At 42.2% G+C, this 19,479-nt stretch overlaps 2 pseudogenes; both read right to left on the reverse strand.

The window, feature by feature from the left end:
- Positions 1-3,553: 3,553 nt before the first annotated feature.
- On the reverse strand, positions 3,554-5,760 carry LOC137219769 (regulatory solute carrier protein family 1 member 1-like; annotated as a pseudogene).
- A 42-nt stretch (positions 5,761-5,802) lies between these two features.
- On the reverse strand, positions 5,803-18,642 carry LOC137209376 (protein DDI1 homolog 2-like; annotated as a pseudogene).
- Positions 18,643-19,479: the final 837 nt, after the last annotated feature.

A 19,479-nucleotide genomic window follows, 5' to 3' on the forward strand; every position in this document is an offset into this window, starting at 1 on the left:
TTGCCTTTGAAAACTCTGGAGAGATTTCAGCAAAGCTCAAAGGAAGAGAAGCTGAATTTCTTCCTAAAATTTTGCATGGTCTCTGCTCCCCACACACATACAGTAGCTTATAATCTTGGTCTTTGCACTAGTCACCTGTCAAAGCAAATCTTTCTTAAAGGGGCTTAAGCAGGAGGCCAGCGCAAGACTTGACTTTGACAAGCTGCGTGTCTGAGTGAGGCTGACCATGTTCTTGGCTTTGGCTGTCCCGTCTTGTGACTCAGAAATAACCTGAAACCCTCTGATGTCACAAGCTTTGAGCAGTTCTGCTAAAGTGATTGACAAATCTTTTCCAGGACAGCCTGAGACACCCCGACACCGTTTAACTGGCACATTGGCAATGATGATCAAATTAAATAGCTTTCCTTAAGTTTCACTGTCACCAAGGCAGAAGTAATCCTGAAAACACGGGCCTTGAGAAAAATATGCTTGGAACATACTTTGGCTTCTTAATAGGGCATTATATTTCTAGCTTGCTAAAAGGCTTCAGGCTGCTGGCATAAACACAAGTGCCACTATATTGCAACCACTAAGAAATTAACAGAAAGCTACAACAAGGCCGGCACATCCTGAACTGATTTTCTGTGGAAACTCCCTAGGGGTCCAAGGTTGCATAAAACTCAACAGGGGGCTTCCCTGGTGGCGCAGTGGTTGAGAGACCACCTGCCGATACAGGGGACAAGGGTTCATGCCCTGGTCCGGGAAGATCCCACATGCCGCGGAGCAGCTGGGCCCGTGAGCCATGGCCGCTGAGCCTGTGCGTCCGGAGCCTGTGCTCCACAACGGGACAGGCCACGCCAGTGAGAGGCCTGCGTACCGCAAAAAAAAAAAAAAAAAAAAACTCAACAGGAGAGGACTGCCAACCCCATTTAAACCCTCTTTACCCAATATAGGATTCTGTAATGTTTGAGTTTGCCAGTTGTTGCTTGCAGAATTAATGTACCATTCAGATGCTTCATAGAAAGTAGTTTTCATTGGGGCAGCTCCTTCAGGGATAGTTGGAGGTCAGAGTGTTTTTCTAGAACCCTCTGTCTTGAGCGTTGGGGCCAAATGGCCAAAACACCAAGCAACATTTTTCCAGTCAATCAAGGTCAAAGCTTCAGGTGAAACATATATTTTTTGTGTGTATTATGTATGTATGTTTGTACTATGTATTATGGGATAGAGAATCTTTGTCCCAGAGGGCAAAGGGAAATTATGCTGCCTCCTAGTGGCGGAGAGGGTGGAAAATTGAGAGAAACAGCCATTTAGAACAGGCTGGAGTAATTGGAGAGGATCTCAGGCTCCAAATAAACGTACAAACTCTACCCCTCCCTGTCTTTGAAAATCTGACTCTATGCAATGCAAGGTATCCCTTTCTAAAAATCTATGCAGCCTCACTTGGTAGCCCATTCGAATCCACTGACCAACATATTTTGTACTCCTTCCTATGTGCTTGAACATGTATGTAGAATCATAGAGGAAATATTAGGCAGGACTTCTGCCCTCAGGAAATGTATGTATAATTCAGTAGGAGGGAGCAGCTTGTACCTTAGAGCAATTAGAATAAGCAAGTTTTCATCTGTGTGGCTCAGTTTATAGGTCAACAGTCTAATTTTCCTTTGGCCCCTCCGTCTACTTTCAAAGATTTTCATAATCTGGTTTCCCACTCATATTCCACCAAACCAAATTTCTTGCCACTTCTCTCTTATATTTTATGTTCCAGCCACTCTTGGAGCTGTCTTAAGGGTGGCTAGTCCCCTCAGGGAGCCAATCTATAAGGCTTTCTAACACATCACTAGAAATCTAGCAAGGTGTAGAGGATAGAATTGTCAGAACAACTCAAGGAGCAGACATTTTGTGAGGTCCTGTGATAAACTGCTAAGGAGAGGGAGTGATACCCCCCAGGGACCTGTGTAAGTAACAGTAGAAGATTTCTAAATTTCTGCACAATTTTGTTGAACTGAGTCAGAGGCCAAGGAATAGACTTGCTTGGGACAATTGAGATGAGGAATTGCATGTTGCCATCAAAGAGCCCTCCTAGTTTCCTTTAAAAAAATTTAAAGGAAACTGGTTAAAAGTGAGCTGAAACCTAAATGTCCATCGACAGATGAATGGATAAAGAAGATATGGTACATATTGTACAATGGAATATTACTCAGCCATTAAAAAGAATGAAATAATGCCATTTGCAGCAATGTGGATGGACCTGGAGGTTATCAGGCTAAGTGAAGTAAGTCAGAAAGAGAAAGACAAATATCATATGATATCACTTATATGCAGAATCTAAAAAATGAGCTTATTTACAAAACAGAAACAGACTCACAAACTTAGAGAATGAACTTATGGTTACCAGTGGGGAAGGGTTGAGGGGAGGGATAAATTGGGAGCTTGGGATTGACATGTATACACTGTTATATTTAAAATAGATAACCAAAAAGGACCTACCATAAAAAATAAAAAATAGAAATAAAAATAAAATAAAAGTGAGCTAAGAGGGTCTGGTTATGGGTTACTGAACTACCTGTAGTTCTCTGGATTTCCCATGCCATCTCATGCCTCTGTGCTTTAGACAGATTTGCCTGTAACCACCCCGTTGATAGTCTATACCAAGTTAATCTCAAAACTCAACAAAACCTATTGCCTCCTCCAGAAAATCATCCCTGACTCCATACTGTACTCTGTATTAGATGCCCAACCTTTGTCTTCCATAGCTGTCTATGCACATCTCTTATCACAGCACTGTGTTATAATAAGCTATTGCTGCATCTGACCCCCTCACTAGGCTGCAAGTTTCCTTATAGGTATGTATTGTGTCTCATTTTTTCTATATACACCCAGCATCTCTCCTAGCTCCTGGCTATTTCTGGTATTGGTGCCCTTTTATAAGACTAGGAAATAGAGAGATCACTAAGAATGCCTGAGTAGTTGGATTCACAGAAAAACACTTGGGTTAGATTTTGGTCAATAGGTAAGTACGATTTGAAAGCTCAGGGGATGTCCTTCCTGCCAGTAGAGTGATCCAGAGCATGAGTATGTGAAACAAACAGTAAAGGACACAAGCTCAACTGTGAGAAGCAAACGTTTTTTCCATATATCTAACGAAGATCTAACAAAGTCCATTTCCTTTTTCTCAGTCCTTCCCAGAAGGTCGGAGAAATAAAAATATGGTATAAATGTGCAATTGGAATTGTAAGCAGACAGAACCTTGGTTGCCATTCCAGCTATGAAATCAAGTCTTCTCAGGAGCTGTATGAATTCAGAGGACAAGATCCTTCTTAAGACATCCCCTTCCCCTGATTCCCCATGAAAGTCCCTAAACAGAGAGGTCTTGTTCATGTGGTATCACAGCTCAAAGTTGAAATAGCTAGAGGTTGACCAGAATAGCGGCTCCTTGACCTCTCACCCTTTCCCACCCATAGGCCTCAGCTTACTATTGGTGGTCTGTCTGTTCCTCAAGCCCTGGATTATTTTGCAGACAATGTAGGATTTACTTTATTTTATTTTTATTTTTACTTTTTATGCTATACAAAATACCATCAATTTTATTCCAGATTACATCATCTTAATGATAATAAAAAGCTTTTGTATGCACATACTGCCAATACATTTAAAAAGGCCCAAATTTTAACAAACAGAATAGACAAATCCATCAAATAGACAATCCATCTAGACAAACAGACAAATCCAGTCGAGAGATCAAAAATTACTTTGGCCAAAAAAAATCTTTAAAAAAAATCTGGCTCAACATTCTGCTTGCAGGTTTCTACATATACTGTATATGCAGTGAGTGTGTGTGTGCGTGTGTGTAGCTTTTTTTTAAGGGAATGGAGTAATGTCTAGCCCACTTTTCCATGGTTATGTAGGAACTACAATGTTCTTTGCTAGCAAAACAATAAGTGCAAGGTCTGCATTTCCACCAACTCGATGCAACGCCCCAAGAGTTTCCTGCAAAGTAAAGCCAGCACGGAGAATCTGGTCAATGTCTGCAGCAGGAAAAATTAATTGTGTAAGAAAAGAGGGACTTGATGATGGATGGCTGGTAGGTGATTCAAATTCTAGAAGTGGCCCTGCAGCTGCAGAACATTTTCTCTGGTCTCAGGCCTGTCTGTCACTGGATTCTGTGTGCCCTGACTTGAATCTTTAACCAATGTGATACTGGATGACAAGGACTCAGTTTGCTCAGAAGTCTGATTGAGCGCATCCTCCTCACTTGCTAAAAGTCTAGGTGAAATTTCTACACCTAAGGTGCAGTGTAGTTAATTAGACATTTTAGCTGAGGCTAGAGTGACAGAACTGCTCTCATTTATTGATTCCCTAGATTTGGGGACACCTTCCTTATCAGTTAACAGGCTATCACACGGACCCCTGAAGTTAATATTTTCTACATCTTCTACTCCAGCATCAGCTGAAGTGTCTGTTAATTCTTCTGTCTTCACTGATACAGATATGACCTGATGAAAGGAGACTTGTGAACACTGTTCACTCTGGGTAGCTGTAAGATGCTCATTTGGGGACCATCTTTCAGAAAGGTCCTTAATATCTGTTTGGCCCTTAGTTACTATCTCTGATTGACAGATAACTTCTTCAGATGTGTTTTCTCAAGCTGGTTTACTATTAATGACCAAAAGTTCATGAAGTTCCTTCAAGGCTGCTGTTATAGATGAGCAAGATTCCTCTGTTGACTCTGCAGAGGGCTGACAACTGCACAGAGACTTAAAGATGAGGGCAATTCCCATATTCTTTATTTGTTCCAGACATTTCAACATCACTTTCTAGAAGCTGTAAATCCTGAGTGGAAATGGAATTACTCAATATTTCAGGGGAAAGGTTACATTCTGATGTTTCTACTTCCATCAAGGGATTATCTAAGGTGAGATCAGATGCACCGATGTTCTTGACATTGGTATTTTGACTGCCTGCTGAAATAAGCACAGCAACTAGGGACTGTTCTACTGTATCTACTTCCACAAGTGTTTCTGAATTTGAGCAGCCAAAGCATCCTGAAGGTAGAATATTTTTCTCTGTACCTGGAAGGTCCCCATTCTGCTGTAAACTGTCTCCTTTCATTGTAGCTTCCAAATCAACTCTTCTTTGTTGTTTTTCTCCAAGAAGTTCAAGGTCCCCTCTGTTATAAAGATGTTCTTGGTTATGTGGAGCATTTTGTTGTTTAACCTCATACTGTTCATTCCTCGATTCTTCATGCTGCTGAAGGCCATTTACCTGAATCAGGTACTGATATTCTGGAGGCCAACCATTTTCACTGATAAGCCTCTGTGGTTCTTGCATCCTAGTAAGCTGTGACAAATAACCTAGCTTCCTGTCTTGTGTGGAGATGAGATTTGAGGCCCTGGGTGCTTCTTTCAGCAGATTTCTCTAGATTTCTGCAACAATGACTTCTTCAAGTGAATTCTGCAAAGGCGTAGCTGGACTCTGGTTTGCTGGAGCATTGTCTGTTGAGGAAGCACAATCAGAAAGATCCTGTAGAGGAAGATGCTCTTTCTTTTCAGAGCTTATCTGGAATTCAGCTGAAGACTTCAAAGCCTTCACAGCTTTAGGTTCAATGCTGTCTGGGTCACTGGGCTTGATGGGGTAGACTGAAGCAGAGACAGAGTGAGCGAGACTTGTAGGATTACCAAACTCAGGACTCTGTCCTGAAGGATGGGCTTGATGGTTAAATCCACCTGACGTTGGTAATGATGACATTCCCAGTAAGGCAGTTTCTTTACCTCCTTTCTCTCTTCTGGGGCCCACTCCAGCTGCAGTACACACACACGACATGCATCATGGCTTCTGACGCTCTGCATCCTCTACAGATTTCTGAAGGGCTTCTGCTAATTCTTGTTTCTGCAACCTCCTTTGGCCGTATTTCTTCTTGCCTGGCCACATATGCCAACTGGACACACTCTGGTAACTCCCTCTCTGGAAGAAAGGTGGTCTGTGAGCCTGTGGTGCTGATCACGAGTACATTTTTCTTGAGGTCAGTGGAACACTGATGTCATTTCAGCATGTCCAGTGCCAGAACCATGTCCATGGGCTCTTCCTCAAGTATAGAGAAGGAACACGCCAGAAAATTGCCTTCAATTTTTACCTGAATTAGAGGTACCCTTCCAGTAATCTTCTGGGTGTCCACCAATGGTCCACCAGCCTCATTATTTTGGGCTGGCCAAAAGGTTCGTTCGGTTTTTTCTGTAAGATGGCTCTAGTAGTACTTAGTTGTCTTTAACGTCATTCTAAACAATTTTGTTAGATTGTATGTGACAGCTGTCATATCAGCACACATTTTTAAAAAGACTTATCAAAATTGATGAATTTTTGTGTACCCAGTTCAATATTGAAGATTAATTTTTGGCATATTATGCTTGATTACTTCAAGAAAGGCAAAAACGCAACTGAAACGCAAAAAAAAATGATTTGTGCAGTGTATGGAGAAGGTGCTGTGACTGATAAATATGTCAAAAGTGGTTTGTGAAGTTTTGTGCTGGAAATTTCTCGCTGGAGTATGCTCCACAGTTGGGTAGACCAGTTGAAGTTGATAGCGATCAAATCAAGACATTAACTGAGAACAGTCAACATTATACCACGCAGGAGATAGCCGACATACTCAAAATATCCAAATCAAGCATTGAAAATCATTACACCAACTTGGTTATGTTAATCACTTTGATGTCTGGGTTCCACATAAGTTAAGTGAAAAAAATCTTCTTGACTGTATTTCCGCATGCAATTCTCTATTGAAACGTAATGAAAATGTTCTGTTTTTAAAACAAATTGTGACGGGCGATGAAAAGTGGATACTGTACAATAACGTGGAACAGAAGAAATCGTGGAGCAAGTGAAATGAACCACCACCAACCACATCAAAGGCCGGTCGTCTTCCAAAGAAGGTGATGTTGTGCATATGGTGGGACTGGAAGGGAGTCCTCTATTATGAGCTCCTTCTGGAAAACCAAACGATTAATTCCAAAAAGTACTGCTCTCAATTAGACCAACTGAAAGCAGCACTCGACGAAAAGCATCCAGAATTAGTCAACAGAAAATGCATAATCTTCCATGAGGATAACGCAAGACCACATGTTTCTTTGATGACCAGACAAAAACTGTTACAGCTTGGCTGGGAAGTTCCAATTCATCCGCCGTATTCACCAGACATTGCACCTTCAGATTTCCATTTATTTAGGTCTTTACAAAATTCTCTTAATGGAAAAAAATTCAATTCCCTGGAAGACTGTAAAAGGCACCCGGAACAATTCTTTGCTCAAAAAGATAAAAAGTTTTGGGAAGATGGAATTATGAAGTTGCCTGAAAAATGGCAAAAGGTAGTGGAACAAAAGGGTGAATACATTGTTCAATAAAGTCCTTGGTGAAAATGAAAAAATGTGTCTTTTAGTTTTACTTAAAAACCAAAGGCACTTTTTGTCCAATCCAATATTACACCTTTCTGCACAAACTTGGCTCATACTGGTCATCTGGGCACCTGAATCAACAAAGGCTTTCAAAGGATGCCGATTCACTTTGCAGTTAATATAAAGCACCACTACTCAGCAAAAACTTTCCAGACCCTCTTCCATAGCTATTGTCATGTTTTCCTCAATGTTCTGTTGCCTTATATCTTCTTCTATCTTTGCCTGAGCTCCAAGATCAAAAGGATCCGCAGAAAAGAGATGAATCCTTTCTTGCTCTCTCCAGGCTCGGTCCTGTTGCTGCTCCACCAGGATCCTAGAAGATTTCTCAAGATCTCCTCTGAGCAGAGCATCTGCCAGGGTGGATTGCATTCCTCCAGCAAGGACAGCTCATGGAGGAGTTGGCCAGCAAAAGGTATCAGAACAAGGCTGGATTGTCCAAGCCCTGATGAAGCTATTTTTCCAGGAGATGAGTGGGACTGCTGGGTTCCTGGTGGCTGGCACTTCCCAGAATTGTTTTTTTTGTTTGTTTGTCTTTTGTTTCTTTTTTTCTTATGAATGTTGATTTTTATTAGGAGGTGGGTTTTTTATACACATGAGTAAAATAGGCTATAAAAAGAAGTACCTCATTCTCAAGATTGCTTTGGCTATTCGGGGTCTTTTGTGTTTCCATACAAATAAACCCACACACATATGGTCACCTTATCTTTGATAAAGGAGGCAGGAATGTACAGTGGAGAAAGGACAGCCTCTTCAATAAGTGGTGCTGGGAGAACTGGACAGGTACATGTAAAAGTATGAGATTAGATCACTCCCTAACACCATACACAAAAATAAGCTCAAAATGGATTAAAGACCTAAATGTAAGGCCAGAAACTATCAAACTCTTAGAGGAAAACATAGGCAGAACACTCTATGACATAAATCACAGCAAGATCCTTTTTGACCCACCTCCTAGAGAAATGGAAATAAAAACAAAAATAAACAAATGGGACCTAATGAAACTTCAAAGCTTTTGCACAGCAAAGGAAACCATAAACAAGACCAAAAGACAACCCTCAGAATGGGAGAAAATATTTGCAAATGAAGCAACTGACAAAGGATTAATCTCCAAAATTCATAAGCAGCTCATGCAGCTCAATAACCATAAAACAAACAACACAATCCAAAAATGGGCAGAAGACCTAAACAGACATTTCTCCAAAGAAGATATAGAGTGCCAACAAACACATGAAAGAATGCTCAACATCACTAATCATTAGAGAAATGCAAATCAAAACTACAATGAGATATCATCTCACACCAGTCAGAATGGCCATCATCAAAAAATCTGGAAACAATAAATGCTGGAGAGGGTGTGGAGAAAAGGGAACACTCTTGCACTGCTGGTGGGGATGTGAATTGGTACAGCCACTATGGAGAACAGTATGGCGGTTCCTTAAAAAACTACAAATAGAACTACCATATGACCCAGCAATCCCACTACTGGGCATATGCCCTGAGAAAACCATAATTCAAAAAGAGTCATGTACCAAAATGTTCATTGCAGCTCTATTTACAATAGCCCGGAGATGGAAACAACCTAAGTGTCCATCATCGGATGAATGGATAAAGAAGATGTGGCACATATATACAATGGAATATTACTCAGCCATAAAAAGAAACGAAATTGAGCTATTTGTAATGAGGTGGATAGACCCAGAGTCTGTCATACAGAGTGAAGTAAGTCAGAAAGACAAATACCGTATGCTAACACATATATATGGAATTTAAGAAAAAAAAATGTCATGAAGAACCTAGGGGTAAGACAGGAATAAAGACACAGACCTACTAGAGAACGGACTTGAGGATATGGGGAGGGGGAAGGGTAAGCTGTGACAAAGCGAGAGAGAGGCATGGACATATATATATACACTACCAAATGTAAGGTAGATAGCTAGTGGGAAGCAGCCACATAGCACAGGGAGATCAGCTCAGTGCTTTGTAACTGCCTGGAGGGGTGGGATAGGGAGGGTGGGAGGGAGGAAGACACAAGAGGGAAGACATATGGGAACATATGTTTATGTATGACTGATTCACTTTGTTATAAAGCAGAAACTAACACCATTGTAAAGCAATTATACTCCAATAAAGATGTAAAAAAAAGAAGTACCTCAAAATAAAATGGCTCTTAGCATATCTCCCCTCTCCTTTCACACTTCTCACTTTGGGAAGTACTGCTGACTGAAAATATCCGATTATATTCCTTTGAAGAAAGTCTTTTGATAAACTACGCAAGTCTATTCGGGGTAAGTTTGGGAACTGCACGGAAAGTCAAGGGTCTGCATTCTCCTTTCGTTAAAATCCCAACGTGGCCATCTTTTAAGACTTAAGCAGCTAGTAATCCCTGGTGGTCTATGGGGGGCCTCTCACTGGAGACGATGTGGCCCTCGGCGGCTGGGATGCCGACTCGAGCTCGCACAGCGCGGAAGTTGCGCAGCTCCAAGTCAGCGTCGACCTGGAGGGGAAAGGTCACCTGGAGGGGAAAGGTCACCTGGAGGGGAAAGGTCACCTCGAGGAGGTCCATCCGCACACAGTACACGGTGAGCGGCACGGCCCGGACCCGACCCAGCTCGGCTCAGCGTGGCCTCGGCGCGGGGCGGCAGGGCGGCGCGGGGCCTGACTGGTGCTTCAAGCGGAGGGCGCCGGCCGCCCGCTCGCCCGCTCGCCCGCCCGCTCGCCCCTTCCCTCGCTCGCACACGCTCAGGTACGCCCTCCGTCCCGCCCTCCGTCCCGCCCTCAGCGGCAAGCGCGGTAGCCACCACCCGCCTGCGAAGGCCTCTCAGGGTTTACTTGAAAGAGTGCTGCTCGGGGCTGTTATCTATCTGGTTAACTAGATGAAGCGTGGAAAGACTCTATGCTAACACATATATATGGAATCTAAAAAAAAAAAAATTGTTCTGGAGAACCTAGGGGCAGGACAGGAATAAAGACGCAGACGCAGAGAATGGATTTGAGGACACAGGGAGGGGGAAGGGTAAGCTGGGACGAAGTGAGAGAGTGGCATGTACATATATACACTACCAAATGTAAAATAGTTAGCTAGTGGGAAGCAGCCACATAGCCCAGGGAGATCAGCTCAGTGCTTTGTGACCACCTAGAGGGGTGGGATAGGGAGGGTGGGAGGGAGACGCAAGAGGGAAGAGATATGGGGATATATGTATATGTATAGCAGATTCACTTTGTTATACAGCAGAAACTAGCACACCATTGTAAAGCAATTATACTCCAAATAAGATGTTAAAAAAAAAAGTATTGATTAATACTTCCTTTTCTACTTGTGACATTGTTATTCTGAAACAGAAAGAGAAACTAGAGTTTTCGGTTTCTGGAGACTGTAGAAGAGAGGGGAAGAAAAGGAGGGACACACCCCTACTTCTGAGAAAGAGTGAAACGATAAATTTGACATTGCCATGAGACTCTTTTCTGGAAAAACAACTTTTAGACCATGTTCTAAGACAGGAAGCATTATATCCATACTCTTAAACTGCTTCACCTGCCTCTTCAGTGCCGAGCAGATGAAGATCTGTTTAGAGAGCTGACCCTAAGCTCTACACAAATCTTAATAATCAAAAATGGATTAAATGGATCATAGTCCTAGATGTAAAAGCTAATACTATAAGACTTCTAGAAGAAAACATAGGTGAAAATTTTTGTGACCTTAGGTAAGGCCAAAACTTCTTAGATTTAACACACAAAAAATAAACCATAAAAGGGGAATTCTCTGGTGGTCCAGTGGTTAGGGCTCCACACTCTCACTTCTGAGGGCGAGGGCCTAGGGTTCGATCCCTGGTCAGGGAACTAAGACCCCACAAGCTGCGTGGCCAAAAAAATAAATAAATAAAACTTAAAAAAATATATTTTTAAAAAAGTCAACTGTTTAAAATAAATAAATAAATCATAAAAGGAAAAATTGATGAATTGGATTTCATCAAAATTAAACATTTTAATTTCATAAAAATTAATCATTTGCTCTTGGACAAAAATGTCAATTGCATTGATTAATTCATTTAAAATAGTTATTAAATGTCTATTATGTGCCAGCACCCTTCTAGGTGTTGAATTATGGCAATGAATTGGATTCCCTCTATTATACTGGACTGTCACAGGAAAATGAACATTTTAAAAATGTTTTCAACAAAGGAAAAACACAAAGCAGAGAAAGTTTATTAACACAAACATCCTTGCCATATGTTTTAGGTTTTTTGCTTAAGTACATGGAGAGGATGCAGTACCAGGAAATAATGGGAAAATACTGAGAAATAAGTATGTGTATTATCATTTGGTATTTGTTGAATCTTGTATCATTTGAGCAAGAATCCTGGGGATGTGGATGCAGGATAAAGAATATTAGAGCTTTGGAGGATGGTCTGAGGCCACATTTCACTCCATATTATTTATTGTACTGTGGGAGTTGAACATCAAGCAACCACAGATTAGATGATTAGTTCCTTCCATGAGCTGTGGGATCGCAGACTGTGATGAAAATACCTATCTTGTAGAGTTGTAAGGATTAATGCGGTAATAAATGTGCAGTGCACAGCTATACCTCAATAAATGGAAACTCACTGGATGATGATGATGATGGTAATAAAATCCAATCAGGTTCCAAAAGCTGACCAGGACTGAGAAGCTCACCTGTTATTTTTGAGAAATGTGCCTCTTCCACTAGGGTCTATGGGAGGAATGGGGCACGTCCTTTACTCTCCCCATCCTGTGCCCGTGACAGGTATCACTAACCAACCCACCACAGCACTGTTCAGTTAGCCTGGATCAGACTTCAAAGTTCTCTCCAGGCAGACAAATCTGATCTGTTTACAGTTAGCACTGGAGATAAATGTATCTACCGTTTCTGATTTAGGGTTTAGTAGACAACTGAAGAAAGACTATAAATTTATTTTTCCTACAAAGTTAAAGGCCCAAGTTAGGCCTAAGGAGGGATGACTAGAGGTTCTAGAAGGTGTTTGGTCACAATGTAGTACAAGTTTATTTCCTAAATAATCAGTCACTGGTTGATTTGTTTTTTAATTTAGTTAAACTATGTTTTTCTGTTTGTTCTAAATGTGGAAGTAAACGATTAATCATTTACCCATCTCTTGGGATTTCTTGAAAGTAGGTCTTTGACTTTTCAGAGCCTAGAGCCACATACCCGCTGTCCCACTTTATAATTAGAGAGGTTGATCCTTAGGTTAGGAGGCCCTTGGGCTCTATCTGACAGGAAATAGCTCCATGAGGCAGAAAGAAAGCCTGTCAGGTCAATGTTCTGGTGATCTGACTCAGCTAAGGCAACGATGCTCAAAAGAGCAGAACCTCCCTTATGGCATGGTTCTCAGCCTTGGCTACTATACAGAATCAACTGAGCAGTTTTTAAAAACCCTTATGACCAGGCATTGGCCCTGACCAACTATATCAGAGGCTCTGCAGATGCTGCCCTAGTGTCAGTATCTGAGTTAAAGCCAAGGTTGAGGACTATTTTCCTAAGGTGTTTGGAAATTTACAAGGAGTCTCTCTGGTGGCCCAATAATTGGGGCAGAGATATTACTGGCATTTCTCTTGGCAGCGATATGGGTTAGATGTCATAATGTCATAATGTCTTATAATGCCTAGAACAATTCCCTCCCAATAAAAACATTGTCCCACCCTTTGAATATCCTACCAGATATTGACACAGTTGAAAAATTTATATGATCTGGAACTTAACTCCACCTTACATATAAACACAAAGTATTATTTGCATGTTTTTAATTAATACACACTGAATTTTCCCAGAATATAATCAACATATAAATCAAGGTAAAATTGTACTTTATTTATTTAGAAATTTACTAGGAGTTTCTTATCTTGCCAGATAAACATATGACCAATATCAGTACTACTTGTGGTATTTGAATTGTCAGCATTTGTAGCTGTGGTTTCCATGGTGATTCTATACATAGGTGCCAGCATCTGATGATTTCATCATGCTTGAATGTTTACATATTGCAATGTATACTACTTTATTATAATATACACTCATTTAATGTCTCTTTATGACTAAATATTGATTTTCAAATATAGTGTGTTAGGTGGGTTATATAATCTGAATTTCATTTCAGGATAGTAAATGTGGTATTATAAAAGATTTCTTATAAAAAGGGGCCCTAGTGTTGAGATAGGGTTCAGAACTTCTGATCTAGGGATTCCCTTTGTGATCTATAATAAGGCACGTTCAGTTTGCCTCTCTGTTTATTGAGCATGGAAGTCCCAGCAAGCCCAGGACAGGGGTGTGTGTAACTTTGAGCAAGTTACTTAATGTCTCTAAGCTTCTGTTTCCTCATTCATGAAGACGGCATAATAATACTACTTACCTCATAGAGCTTTCAGGAGAATTAAATGAGATCAATCAGGGAAAGCAAAGTTCCTGGCATGTAGGAAGCACTGTGTTGACGATGACAATGATGATGGTGATGATGATAAATTAAGTAGTACAATTCAGAAAGAGACGAAAGACTCTTCAATCCCTTTTTCAGCCAAGCACACCACTTTGTTTCTTTTCTCAAGATTGAACACTGCCTAGAGCAGATATCCAGAACACTCAGTCTTGCATGGAAACACCTTGCTTCTTCTCTGCTTCTTCATTCTTGTGGTTGTTTTGAGTAGTAGCCATGGCTGGAAACTCAGGATCTTTTTTTTTAACACCTAAGGAACAGTTAGAGGTTTTATCATGTTGTCAGTGTTCTGGGAGCTCAGAAACTTTGCACCTGGAGATATGCTACTTTGACTGTATGCTTTTAGGGTCTTTCAAAGTGGAGCCAGGCAGCACCTTTTTCTGTTTGTTTGTTTTTTCCACTGTCTTTTCATCTTACTATTACCCTTTTATCTCATCCTTGCCTCCATGTAAGCTTGTGAGAGCTATGCCTCGTCTTTGGGAAAATCTAAACCAGATGTTCTGTGCTCTTATGAACAGAAGGACTAAAACACTTCTTTCAGGGCTCATCCATAAATCGTAAAAGCCAGAACCATAGCATTCCCTTCCCATTACCATCCAACCCTGACTTTACTCACCTGGAGTACTATATTTCCTAGTGAAGAGACTCTATTTCCCTCACTCAGTAAGGACACTGTCTTCTGTTGCTGTCAGAGTCCATCCAGTCTATGCCATATAAACTGTCAAGTTTTGTAACCATAACAAACCAGGGTCTTTGTCCAGGAGCAATCCTCTATGTAATCCAGTTTTTCACTGTGAGGACTTTAAGTATCACAGTACGAAGTGGTGGGGAGGGGTCCATAGCCAGCTGTGGATTTCCAGCTGAGGAAGCACTGAAAAGGTAACATATTCACCCCATATTTTGAGTAGGATGATACACAAACCATTCCAGGTAGAGGAAAATCCATCTAAAATGTTAAGGACCCTCCAAAATGAAGGTTCCACAATGAGTATCTAATACCATCTAGTAATACAATTTCTTCTTACTTAAGGAGAGTTATATTTATTGAGTACTTATTAATAGCTGGGAATAATATTCAGGCTTTTACAGTCATTGTCTTAACTAATTCTTGCAAAAGCACTTTGAGTTAGGAACCAAGACAATTCAGTTTACAGGTGAGAAAACTGGAATTCAGAGAGGTTAAGTTACTTGACTGAGTAAGTGGCAGAATCTAGACAACCCTAGTATGTCTAGCTCCAAGGTTCAGGAGATCAGTTGCCATGCTTTAGACTACATTGCCTTACCTAACATGCTGTACATGTTATAGTTTATACATGCTCCCTTGTATTTGCTCCTGGCCTATCCACTAGTCTTACTTAAAATCCTGGGTTCGGACTTCCCTGGTGGCTCAGTGGTTAAGAATCTGCCTGCCAATGCAGGAGACATGGGTTTGATCCCTGGTCCAGGAAGATCCCACATGCTGTGGAGCAACTAAGCCCATGTGCCACAACTACCGATCCTGCGCTCTAGAGCCCGTGAGCTGCAACTACTGAGCCCATGTGCCACAACTACTGAGCCCACATGCTGCAACTACTGAAGCCCATGCGGCTCTAGGGCCCATGCTCCACAACAAGAGAAGCCACCACAATGAAAAGCCTGTGCACCACAACAAAGAGTAGCCCCCACTCACTGCAACTAGAGAAAGCTTGCACGGAGCAACAAAGACCCAACGCAGCCAAAAAAAAAAAAAAAAAAAAAAAATCCTGGGTTTGACCAGAGCCCCCAGCTAACTAGACCAGCACTGCCCCATGGAAATAAAATGTGAGTCACAAATATGAGCCACATTTATAATTTTAATTTTTCCAATAGCCACATTTTAAAAGGTAAAAATAAATAGATGAAATTAATGTTAATATATTTTATGTAACCCAATACATCCAATTTACAATTTCAACATGTAATCGATACTAAAAAAATGTATGAAATAATTTACACTTTTTTTTTACTATACCTTTGCAATATGATGTGTATTTAAGCTTTCAGCATGTCTCAATTCAGACTACCCACAATTCAATTGCTCAATGGCCACATGTAGCTAGAAGCTACTGAGCTGGATGTCACCAGTCTAGACTCATAGATCCCAATCCTCTTAATAATCTTAGGGGCTCTTCTGGAGAATAGAAAGGAAAGAATTGGCAAAATGAAGAGCATGTTTCTAGTTAGTGCTTGATTTAATACAAGAAAAAAATAAAAGTAGTAAACTCTACAATTTCCATCTATAACTAGTGGTTGGCTTAGTTGCCTGAGAGCAGATGAGAAACTGAGTGATGGTTTACATGACACGCTCTTAGAGGGGTGCTGGACACAAGAAGGTCAGGAAGCTCCAGACCCCGTCCAAAGGGTTGGCCCATGAAGCCAGCTCACTGAGGGCATCCAATAGTGTGACCACCACCTCTCAGTGCTTCTCCTCACATTCACTCTCACACCTGCCCCTGCCTGAGAAGCAAGGTGCATGAGCCAGCCCTCAGGAGCATGGCACAGGCTCTATTCTCCTCACACTGATTCTGACATCTGGAGAGCAGAGGGAAACCTCAAACCTCCCCTGCCCCCAATCCCATGGAGAATCCTCTACCCTAGCGGTTCACAAACTTTTGCACACATCAGTGTCACATGGAGGGCTTGTGAAAACTCAGATTACTGGGCTTTAGCTCAAGCGTTTCTGATTCAGCAGGTCTGGTCTAGGGCCTGTGAATGTGCATTTCCAACAAGTTCCCAGGTGAGGCTGCTGCTACAGGTCAGGGAACCACACTTGGGGAGCCAGCGCTCAATCCTGAAGAATCAAGGGACTTCCCTAGTGGCGCAGTGGTTAAGAATCCGCCTGCCAATGCAGCGGGACACGGGTTCGATCCCTGGTCTGGGAAGATCCCACATGCCACGGAGCAACTAAGCCCGTGAGCCACAACTACTGAGCCTGTCCTCTAGAGCCCACGTGCCACAAGTACTGAGCCCACGTGCTGCAACTACTGAAGCCTGTGCACCTAGAGCCCGTGCTCTGCAACAAGAGAAGCCACCACAATGAGAAGCCTGTGCACTGCAATGAAGAGTAGCCCCTGCTCGCTGCAACTAGAGAAAGCCCGCGCACAGCAACCAAGACCCAGCACAGCCAAAAATAAATTAAATTTTAAAAAATTCCTAAAAATCAATATATAATTCAAGAGCAAGAACAAATCCAAAAGGCATAGGTCCCATTTTCACCCTTAATGAGACAAATATGATTTTTACATAATTGATGTGTTTGGCTATTTCTCCTGTCCCCCATTATTTCCTCTAGTCCAGTAAGGGATAAAGCGATCATAATGAGGAGAGAAAACACTGCAGGGAAGAAATTAAGGAGGCAGGAAGTTTGGAGGGAAATAAGGAGGAGGTCTGGGATAGATAACTGGGAGTTCAGGGTGGTAAAGAATCACATGAAACCTGTACTCAGGAGGAAAAAAGGCAGCAAAGCTGCCCCCAATTCCCCTCAGCTAGGACAGATGCACAGACTAGAGGCAAGTTTGCTGGGTCACAAAGCCATCTCAACAGAGATGATTTTCCTCTTTGCTTTTTAGGGGGGACACTGTCTGAAGCCTGTGTGACAGCAGGCAGTAGCTAACACATCAGGAGTCTGGGACACCCCTTGGTGCAGGTTTCTTCTAACCTTTTAGGGCACCTGGATTTTAAAAGGAGGGGCAGTGAGACTTGCTGAGTTGCAGGCAGCTGGGAATTTGGAATGCATCTCTGGAGATACATACTGACCCTGGCTCAGAACTTCCAAGAAAACTCACTGGGAGGGGAGGAAAAACAGTGCAATGACACGACGCCTGGTAGGGCCTGCCTTGGCCTTGCTGAATTGCCCAGAGATTGCATTCCAACTGCACTGCAGTGACCCAATGTTCCAGTAAACAAGGAGGGGATGGAATGGACAGACCTCAGATCAGGCTATGCTGGGGCTTTTAAAATAGAACACAGGGGGCCAGCTGGGTGTGGCCGGAATGGGGGGGGGTTGCCTTTGTGCACTTCCTGGATCAGGGCGGTACACGCACACCACCCACCAGACACACGCATACACATCCTCACTTCCAGTGGAACTTGGACAAATACCAAATCCTCAGACAGTCAAGTCTGCAAGGGTCAGAAACTGGTGAGCTCCTTTAGGACACTTCCAAGGAACCCTAGGACAAGAGAGTGTTCAAAGAGGCCACTGAGTCAGGCCAAGCCAAGCTGCTGACTAATGGTCTCCACTCCCTAAGCAATACTTCTGCCTTCCAGAAAGACAAACAGAGCTGCCACAGACAAGCACAGTCATTCAATCCATTTCCCCATTTGATTTCATAGTGTAAAACAACTGACGATCCTATGATCTCTTGGGCTTTTTCTCCCCTCTGCCTCATCCCACACTCTCTTATTTTCTCCACTTCATTTCACCAGCCAGCAAATGGGCTTAAGTAAAAAATCAGAGGTACTTAGTAAAAATATGAGGAAGAGTGCTTGGGCTTAGAGAGCAAGGTTCTGGAAGTTCCTTCTCTAAGTGTCCACCTGCCTGGGGATTTGTAGCCCAAATAGCATGTATAGTTTCCCCCTCCCATCACATAAATGTGTGAGTGATATTCTAGATTCCACGTGACTACTAGGTGACCAAAGAATTTATCGTTCACACTGGACATCTCTGAGAATTAAAGGGGTCACTATTGAAAATTCTGGGACAAAGCCCTTACCTGCATGACTGGTGGGTCCATTTCTTATCCTACATGGTCACCATTCTGCCCCATTTCACAGGTGACTTTCTTTTTTACTATGACTGATTTGTCCTTTCCCTTTTCTGGTTTTGACCTATTATTCCTTTATTCTCTTGGATAATAGTGATCTTCAGGCAATAATTAGATCTCTAGTTTGAAGTGGGGAAAAGGCAGGTTTTAAAAATTCCCCATGTGAAAAGCTGTATGACTCCTCCACTGAAGCTCTGAGTGGTGTCTTCCAGCAGTCTCAAGAAGCTGGTTTTTTATTCCAGAGACTTACTTCATTCTGAATTTTAGTGCCCAGTAAGTATTGTCAGCTTTCACTCACCAAATGGTCACGCCCCCATTTTTGGACAAGCAAAACAGCATGAAAAATGGTGATGACTGCTTGAGTACTCATGGCAGGAAAAAAGCCTTTCTCATACTGTTTCCTTCAGAGTAAGGATAACAGGCACTGCCTCCTTTCTGTTTCTCCAGTGTGCTTAAAGTACTGTGGGGATTATTTCTAATGTTTATAGCCACACTGTGAAGTTCTAGTCATCCTCATTTTATTGACTGGGGCTGTACATTGGAGCCAGAAAAGGGAAGTAGCCAAGTAGTATCCTAATCTAGGTTTACCTGGTCCCAAAGTCCGTGCCTGTGCTCCACCAGGCCATCCATGCACCGGCCTTTGTAAATCTGAATTGGCCTCCTTCTCCAGGGGCTGTGGGACTTTTATGCCCACAGATGGCAGCCTTCATACCACGCCCAGGCCCTCCCTCATAACTGGCCAGTCCTTCTCAGTCAGCTGACCAGCTTAGAATAACCCTTGATGGACCCTTGCTTATTCTTCAGAGA

Source organism: Pseudorca crassidens, chromosome 2 (genome assembly GCF_039906515.1).
Source record: "Pseudorca crassidens isolate mPseCra1 chromosome 2, mPseCra1.hap1, whole genome shotgun sequence".
In the NCBI taxonomy this organism is placed as follows: Eukaryota; Metazoa; Chordata; class Mammalia; order Artiodactyla; family Delphinidae; genus Pseudorca; species Pseudorca crassidens.